At 37.3% G+C, this 9,159-nt stretch overlaps 1 long non-coding RNA gene across 1 annotated transcript; it reads right to left on the bottom strand.

The window, feature by feature from the left end:
• Positions 1-6,571: 6,571 nt before the first annotated feature.
• On the bottom strand, positions 6,572-8,636 carry LOC129420332 (uncharacterized). Its single transcript, XR_008636819.2, has 3 exons — positions 7,893-8,636; positions 7,619-7,766; positions 6,572-6,909 (listed from the first exon to the last, which is right to left on the bottom strand). It is a non-coding gene; the product is annotated as an uncharacterized lncRNA (long non-coding RNA).
• Positions 8,637-9,159: the final 523 nt, after the last annotated feature.

Here is a 9,159-nt window from a genome sequence, read left to right as displayed (position 1 = left end):
CAAACGAAGGCTAACGCAGACGGAACCGCCGCATCGGTTTCTTGAGCTGGGAAAAGAGGAGGCTGAAAACCCATGGAAGCCTCAAACGGGGACATTTTGAGAGATGAAACGGGAAGAGAGTTATGGGCATATTTTACCCAGGGTAACTGTTGGCACCAGGAGCTCGGATATTGAGATGTCAGACAGTGGAGCGCACGACCAAGATACTGGTTAGCCCATTCACATTGCCCGTTGGTCTGTGGGTTATAACCTGAAGACAAGCTGGCTGTGGAGCCGATCTGTCTACAGATCTCCTGTCAAAAACGGGAAATAAACTGAGGACCCCTATCAGAAACCACATCAGAAGGCAGACCATGTAAGCGAAAGACGTGCTCTATCATAATCTGAGCCGTTTCCTTGGCAGAGGGAAGCTTGGGCAGAGGGACAAAATGCGCCGCTTTAGAGAAGCGGTCGACAATGGTCAAAATGACAGTGTTACCTCTAGAACTGGGTAAATTGGTAACAAAATCAATGGCTATGTGAGACCATGGACGGGAAGGGACAGATAAGGGCTTAAGAAGACCAACCGGGGTTTGATGAGAGGCCTTTTTATGGGCACAAACTTGACAGGCTAACACAAACTGTCTGACATTGGAGCCCATAGAGGGCCACCAAAATCGCTGACGGACGGCAGCCAGCGATCTCCGAACCCCAGGATGTTCTGTGAGGATTGAGACGGGGAACAAGAGAACCCAAGCGCAGATGATATTGGGGAGTGAACATAGAACATTTATTTTATAAAACATGAAATAAAAAAAACCCACGAGGGGGCAACACAACATTAAACATGAATTTACAACACTGACTTAACATGAAACATTCTGATAAAAACATTAAACTGAATGAACACGAAAGACTGCAAAACATGACACGTATCAGCACAATGATCCAGCACAAGACAAGAGACAAGAGGATATTAAATAGGGCAACTAAACAAGGGCAACACAGGTGCGTGGGATAACTGATAATGAATAATTAACAGGGAGAACAAGGGCGGCTGGGACTAGAGACGAGACACCAGAGGCACATGCCACAATAAACAAGGCATGCGCCTCCACATGAAACAAGAGACTGTCAGAACCCTGCCATCACAATAAAACATAAATATAAAACCAGACTCTTTTGGCAGAGTCCTGACAGTTACCCAATTATTTGTTAATTATATTAAAATATGTAGATCACTTTTACTATTTATATAAGCTGCTTTTACTATTTATGTAAACAGTTTTTTATTTATAATCCATTACAACTTTAAACAGGTCTAAGCCTGCATTCAGACTAGCAGCGACTAGCAGTCGTAGAGCGACGCAATCTCATTGATTTAATAGAAGCTTGGCGACATCCAACTACATGAGCGACAGTAACCATAAGCGACTGGATGGGGCAAAATTGAGAAATGTTTAACTTTATGCAAATTAGTAGCGACATTCGGGAGCAACAACCAATGAGAACGAAGCAGGGGAGTTCACGTCATTCGTCTCTCATCAGTTACTGGAGTGGACGTTACTGATTTGTTTATTACAACCAGATATAGAAACGCCTCTTTTGAAAAAGACGAGCGACACACAGCAACAAAGTCTCTTGTAATGTGAATGTACCTTCAGGAGTTTGTTGTTTTCATGTAGCCTTGGCAACTAGCCGGCCTGAAAAATATGCACATGAAATTAAACTTGTTGAACTCATCTCAACATGTATTTTACAATCATTTAACCTCCCACGGGCAATGCTGAAGTCAGTGTTACAAACTTTACACTCTGCAAGATTGTCATTATTTTTAACTCTTATAAGACAGGGTACACTTTCGTGTAGTCTGGCGTAAAATGTGTCTTATATTTTCCCTTTTGGGGCGCTCCTGTTTCTAGATAATTCGGTTCGTCAGAAGAGATAAAAGCTCCCCCACACTGACAATTGATTTGTTGATTTACAGAAACAGGCCAATCAGGATGCTCTCTGTCTTACATGCGCTTAACAGCCTCTTTCACACAGTAATTTTTTTTAAATTACCATAAATTTACCAGAATGAATTTACCAGTAAATACAAAAATTTGCTGTTCACACATGCAGTGAGGTTCCGTCTTTTTACCAGTAAGACATCATTCACACATCAGTATCAAAATACCGGTAAACTCAGAGAGAAAGCGGAAGTTACCTGTGGCGCACGGCCGGTGAGCTCCGTGTCGTATTTGTAAACAACGGTGGGTTATGACTTAATATCCACGGTTCATATTTTGTTGTTTTCACATCTGTGGCAAACGGTCGCAAAGTTGCTTGTGACCAAACAAATTGCGTGAGGCGGCGTCAACCTGCGTTTGCACATTGGGCTTCACAGATGGTGTGCTAAGGACGTCGGCAATATGGCAAATAGAGGGTAAGCTGTTTTAAACAACTTTGGTGAAGAAATGTGGATGTTAACTTCAGTTGTGCTCGACTTTTAAGCAGCATGTGTGTGGAAATGTTCGTAAACAGTTCGGGGGTAAACACGTCACCTGTATAAAAAAATTCTGATTGGCCAGATCTGTCACCGCAGTCTGACGTTGTCCGTTCTAAATGCCGGAAATCCTATATTTTTCGTCACACATAGCGCTTACCGGTAAATTACTGGTAATCTTACAACCTATCTTACTGGTAAATTGGGAGCACTGATTTACTGGAAAGGTTCTGTTCACACATGACATGTTAACTGCAATTTACCAGTAAATTACCAGTAAAGACTGTATGTGTGAAAGGGACTAATGAGGCACACACAGAGTGAGCACACACAGACGCAAGGTCTCCCTCTCGGTCGTACGCGCCCTAAACTTCATATTCACATAGCTTTTCGAAAACTGGGACATTCAGGGGCGGTTTCTCAGACAGGGATTAGCTTAAACCAGGACTAAGCCTTAGTTTAATGAGGAAATATAACTAGTTTGAACAAACATGTCTGACTAAAAACATCACTTGTGTGCATTTTGAGGCAAAACAAAAGGCACTGGTGTATTTTAAGATATGTCAGTGCAAGTTGTTTTCAGTTTGGATAGCTATTACTTTCATTTTAGTTTAGACTAGTCTAATCCCTGTCCGGGAAACCTCCCCTCAGTGTCCCAGGACAGTTGATAAATTTCCCGGGACAGGTTATTAAATAGAAGGACAATGTCAGACGGGTGGCAACCCTGACTACATGTCTCTTGCTCGCTCGCTCTAGATTTCGGGAGATTGTGACTAATTTGCAGGCATCAGGGAGCTGTTATCAATATGCAGGAGACTACTGGAACTTCTGTGGGACTTGGGATTTTTTAACAAAGTTGTTTGTTACGTATCAGTTAAGTATCCTTGTTCACGAATCATGTAATTTTATTCATGTCGTTCATGACTTTATTCAGATGCAGATGACTAACTAAAGTTCAGTGAAGGAGTGGATCCGATCAGCAGCTAGTAAATCTGGCCCCAAAACTTATATGTGATCTGCTTAACAGAAACCTGGCTTAAAACGGCTGATTACATTAGTTTAAATTAATCCACCCCACAAGACTATTATTATAAGCACAAACCTTGCTTAAAGGGGAGAGGGGGTCGTGTAGCTACTATCTACAATAAAGTATTTAAAGTAATCCATAAATCTGAACTAAAATTTAAATATAATTTGAAATAATTATGTTAAATAATTATGTTAAATATGTAACTAACTGATTATAACAACAAACAGTTTCTTTCGTCTTAACTACTATCTACTAGGGATGCAACAATACAGTTTGTTCACAGTTCAATACAATTTTCAGTTCTTATCCACATTTTTCGGTTCGGTTCTGATGACTTGGCCTTTTAAAATTATTCTATGCTTGGGTAACAGGAACAGTGAGATGTTAAGAAGCAAAAAAACTGGTTTTACCTGCAATTCTCTTTATTTTATGTAAATGCAAAAATCCTCTTGCACATTTCTAGTTTATTGAATACTATACAAATAATATAAGATATAATTAAATAAAGATATATAAAAAAGATATCCCATTAAAACTTTGGAACACGCAAGTTCTCACATTTTACAAAAATAAACACATGTAAACATATATCGGCTATTTTATATACCTGTACTTACTAAATTAAACTTTGCATTGTAAATGAAGGCTATACCTTACTGCACTACTTTTAAGTCCAACATCATTCTATGCTGTGTAGAAACCAAAAATGCATTCCTCAATCAAGATTACTGGTGGGATTTACCTTAGCATCATGCAAATTCTCTTCTTGATTTAAACTTTTTCAACTTGCATGGAAGACATGTCTGAGGCAAATAATGCACGTTTTCTGTCTCTGAGCTCATTTGACCTCATGATTCTCATTTGCTCTGACATGCACTGTGAGCTGTAAGGTCTTATATAGACAGGTGTGTGCCTTTCCTGATCAAGTCCAATCAGTTTAATTAAACACTTCAATGAAAGAGTAGAACCATCTCAAGGACGGAATCAGAAGGAATGGACAGCATGTGAGTTAAATATGAGTGTCAGAGCAAAGGGTCTGACTATCTATGACCATGCAATTTTTCTTTTTTAATAAAATTTCTACATGTCTGCTTTTTTCTGTCAAGATGGGGTGCTGAGTGTACATTAATGAGGAATAAAATGAACCTTTTTGATTTAAGCAAATGGCTGCAATGAAACATAAAGTGAAAAAATATAAAGGGGGTCTGAATACTTTCCGTGTTTTGTGCTCCAGACTCACATATTGTATGTCATTATACAGGACTACTGTACACTGAAAAAACAAACTTTTTGGTGTAGTAATATTTATTAGATTAACGCTCATAATTTCTACATAATAATATTAACATTTATTGAGAACTAGATTTTCCTAAGTAAAATACACTGAAAAAAAATCCTTTCAATTTATGTAATTTTAATGTGTACATCGGTCCCACATAATCCGATTGTGTAAAACCAACATGATTTTCCTCATTTAATTTTTATGTGTCAGACCAAAACATTTTAATTGTTTTAAGTAGTTTAATATAAATATGTTGACTCAAAGTGCTATTTCTCTTTACTATAACACATTTATTTTGTAATGTTTAAGTAATTTTATTACGTAAGGGGACTAGATTTTCATCTGTAATTCCAACATGCTTTTTTAATGCTTATATTATGGGATTATGTAACTCTAAAGCAATTTCATTATGTCTCTGGCACCAGAATAATCACCCATAATTATCCAAATGTTATTTATTTCTTTTTTAAATACAAAATACATTTGCATTGGCATAAAAAGCAAAGAGTTTTGAACAAATGTTTAGTGATATTGAGGCAAACCACTGATTTCAGATCATCAATTCATTTAAATCACTACACATTAATTCAATAACAGTCAATAACTATTACAACAATCAGCACATGCAGTACATACATAAAGGGGCAATTTCCCAGACAGGTTGTAGATTAATCCATGACTAGGCCCTAGTTATATTAGGATATTTTTTACAAAAAAAGTTCACAAACAAACCTACCTTACAAAAACAACACTGGAGTACATCTTGAGACAAAACAATGGCACTGATATATGTCAAGATATGTCAGTGCAATATGTTTTCAAATTAAGGCAATAAAGCCCCATCTGTGAAACTGACCCAAATGTTTAAAATAGTTACTATCACAGTAGATTTAGAAGTGCTAAAACACAAACACTGCATTCCAAAGAGACATGCAAAACAGTAAGTACTATTATTTTTTAAATGGATTTACAAACTGGAAAATATCAATCCTTCAGAAAGTCAGAGCTACAGCATTTGTATAAACTGTTAATCAAAGATTCAACAAAAACAAAATACAACAACCATTTCCAAAATCAACTCTTGTTAAAGGTATAGCGGAAGATTTTCCCGAATTATTTAAAAGAACCGCCCGAAAAAAATGCACACGAAACTCTCTACCTCCTCCCGAGAGGGAACGCCTGTTAAACGCGTGCACGAGACAGAGAGAGAGAGAGAGAGAGAGAGAGAGCATGCAGGAGCCTAGTTCTTCTATTCGCTCTGTTTACAAGTTGCTGTCGGCATGTGTACCGTGTCTGTGCGGTTCGTGACTCGTGCCAGGGCTAGCATTGCTAATCATAACTTACATCAACTTTACTAGCAGTGATTTTAAATGGATTTCTCCAAATAGCATGACAAAATGTACCTTTCCTGTAGAAATTTCGTGTGGGAAACCCAACCTGTCCTATTAGCTCACGCCAGCGTGTGAAATAGTCTCCCATAAACACTCTGGTCTTGTTTCTTTCTTTATAGTCCTTTCTCTTCTTGTCATACAATTCGTAGACACTTTTTCTCTTGCGACCCTCAGACAATTTGAAAAAAAAAACACAGCGAGAACGCGAGCTTCAATGAATGGTTGAAACCGTAGCACAACACACATACACGTGAAAGTGCGCATGTGCAGAAAGCGAACCGAGAGGCGAGCACGTACGACGGTTATACGTCAACATATAATTAGAATGATTGACATCTGGGATGACCAATAACAGAGGTGATCCACCCGGAAAACGAAAATCTTCCACTATACCTTTAATGTTTTAATAAGAGAAAACACTTAAAACAGATAAACAAAGTCCAAAATGAGCAGCACAGTCTTTCTGATCCTTTCACTGAAAGAAACTGTTCGTTAAAGTTACTCTCAATGCAGTTCCATTAAAATCTTTTGGATTTCCTCAAAAATAAAGCGGAGACCAGGATAGCTCAGGTTTAAGGCATACATCAGCTCAAACAACATGGCACGATGTTGCAACACCTTCATGCCTTCCAGGACTATACAAAGATCCTCTTCATCACAAGAAGCATGTTGTTTGAGAGCACAAATCCCAACATTGGTGTCTTCAAATGACCTCACTGATGCTGACTTCATCCATGCCCTGTACAAAACAGACCAATTTAGTTAAAGAAACAGAAAAAAGTTACTGTTACAATAAAAGTGTCATTGGAAATTAGTACAATGCAATCGAATATAAATGTAAGTATACAGACCCATGTGCATTGCCACATCATGTTACAAATACATGGGTTACAAAGAAAGGCAGCTGCACTGTCCACTGCTCCGGGTGTGTGTGCGCGTTTACTACACGGGAATGAGTTAAATAAAGAGGCCACATTTCGAGTGTGTGCTACCACACCTGACAATCACAGCAAAAGTGAATTATCTCATTTTCTCACTCTCATGTTGTTACAGACCTGTATAAATGTCTTTGTTCTGGTGAACACGAAGGAAGACATTTCTTTTGAGGAATGTTTGCAACCAAACTGTTCATGAGCCCCATTCACTTCCATAGTATTATATTTCCCCACTATGGAAGTGAATGGGGCTTATGATTGGTTTGGGTACAAACATTCCTCAAAATATCTTCCTTAGTGTTCATCAGAACAAAGACATTTATAAAGGTTTGTAACAACATGATAGGGAGTAAGTGATGAGAATTTTTATTTTTGGGTGAACTACCCCTTTAAATCTTCCCAGGTGTTTTAATGACCCGTGTGCCAAAAGATGTTATAACTAAAACATACTACATTTTCTGTACTTCCAACAATGTTTACACATTTTTATGTCTATGAATCTATATTACTTACTTCTGTCATTTGATCATTGATTGTTCCAAGTCTTTTTGCTAGCTGTCCTCCTTTCTGATAGAAGAGTTTCATCAGGTTTTTGGAATGGAGGTCCAGGTGACACACAGGAACATTAGACAGTAGTGATTCTTTTAAATTCAGCATTTATCTGAAAACAGATTAACCAACCATTGTATATTTGAGTACTGCAAGTCAAAGAATAACACATGTATATTAGTTACAAAAATAAGATTTAGCTCCTAACAGCAGTACAACAGTGATAGGAATTACTTACCAATGCTTTTGAGTGTGTGCAAGGATGATGCACATATAAGAGGAAATATTCAGAGGTGAAATCAACACATAACCTCAAATGATGAAGGTCACACATACACAGAGCAATAATGAAATAAGTATTATATCAGTCATACAAAATTTGGACAAAATTAGATCTTAAAACAACAAGGTTCTCTTCTGAAAACGTCAGCTTTAAGGTGTGGCACTTCAAAGCGATTTTTTTCAGTTAATATAACGTTACCAGACGTCACGCGAGACATTTAAAAAAGCTTTTTCTAATTGAATCAAGTGTTGCTCGTGGCATAGCGAAGTCATGAATAACTGACGCGGGTCTGATAATCTGATTAAGCAGACCGTTTGTTTCATACGCAATGTCATTATTAATTTAGTCAATTGATATCATCTGGTAAATTACTTACATGGATAACGTTACTCTGGACAGAATAACTTTTGGTTAGCGTTTTATTTGTCCTGATACATTTCCATAGAACAGCTGAGTAAAAAGTGCCTCAAAAGTCAACTCAAAGCTGACAGTTTTCAACTCGGATAAAACTACCAAACGTGAAATAACGTACAGCTGACATTTTTAAAACGCTGTTTTTCTTTATGAGCCTTACACTTACTGACTGACTGACTGTAACGTTAACTTACTCCACCAACCTCCTCCAAACTAATTTTTACTACAAGTCATTGCAATGGCTACATATTGTAAAAAAAACTGTCTATCTAGTGAAGATGTATCACGTATAAAGTGAACATAAATAAATAATAGAACTTACTTTAATAGCGCGGTGTCCGTCTGAGAGAGTTCTTCTGACTGACTGCTGCTGACTCTTCATTTTGGCGCCCAAAAGAAACAATGTTTATTCTTCTTTTATGGCAGTTAACGTCCTTTTCATTGAGCGTTACTGCCACCTTCTGCTCAGGAGGTGCCATTTTGTGTACAAACTCAATTTTATTGCTTTAAGTATTTAATTCAATCAATTTTAATCAATGTGAGAATAATGTGTTCATTTTACATTCAAACAAAACATTTTCATCCTAATCAATTAAATTATGTTTACACAAGGAATATAAATATTTTGTGTTGCATATACATGTTTATTTTATTTAAATTCAAAGACCCACCAAGTCCATTTTTTCAGTGTAATGATAAATACACAATTAATTCATGTAAAAAATGAACTGTGTGGGAATAGTAAGTCTTATTAGATATTTTCTTGTATTATTTAACTGTTTTATAGTCACTGCACATAGTCCTAAAA

Source organism: Misgurnus anguillicaudatus, chromosome 4, assembly GCF_027580225.2.
Source record: "Misgurnus anguillicaudatus chromosome 4, ASM2758022v2, whole genome shotgun sequence".
NCBI lineage: Eukaryota > Metazoa > Chordata > Actinopteri > Cypriniformes > Cobitidae > Misgurnus > Misgurnus anguillicaudatus.
Note: the sequence above shows the minus strand (reverse complement) of the source record. Positions and strands in the feature narration are given on the sequence as shown.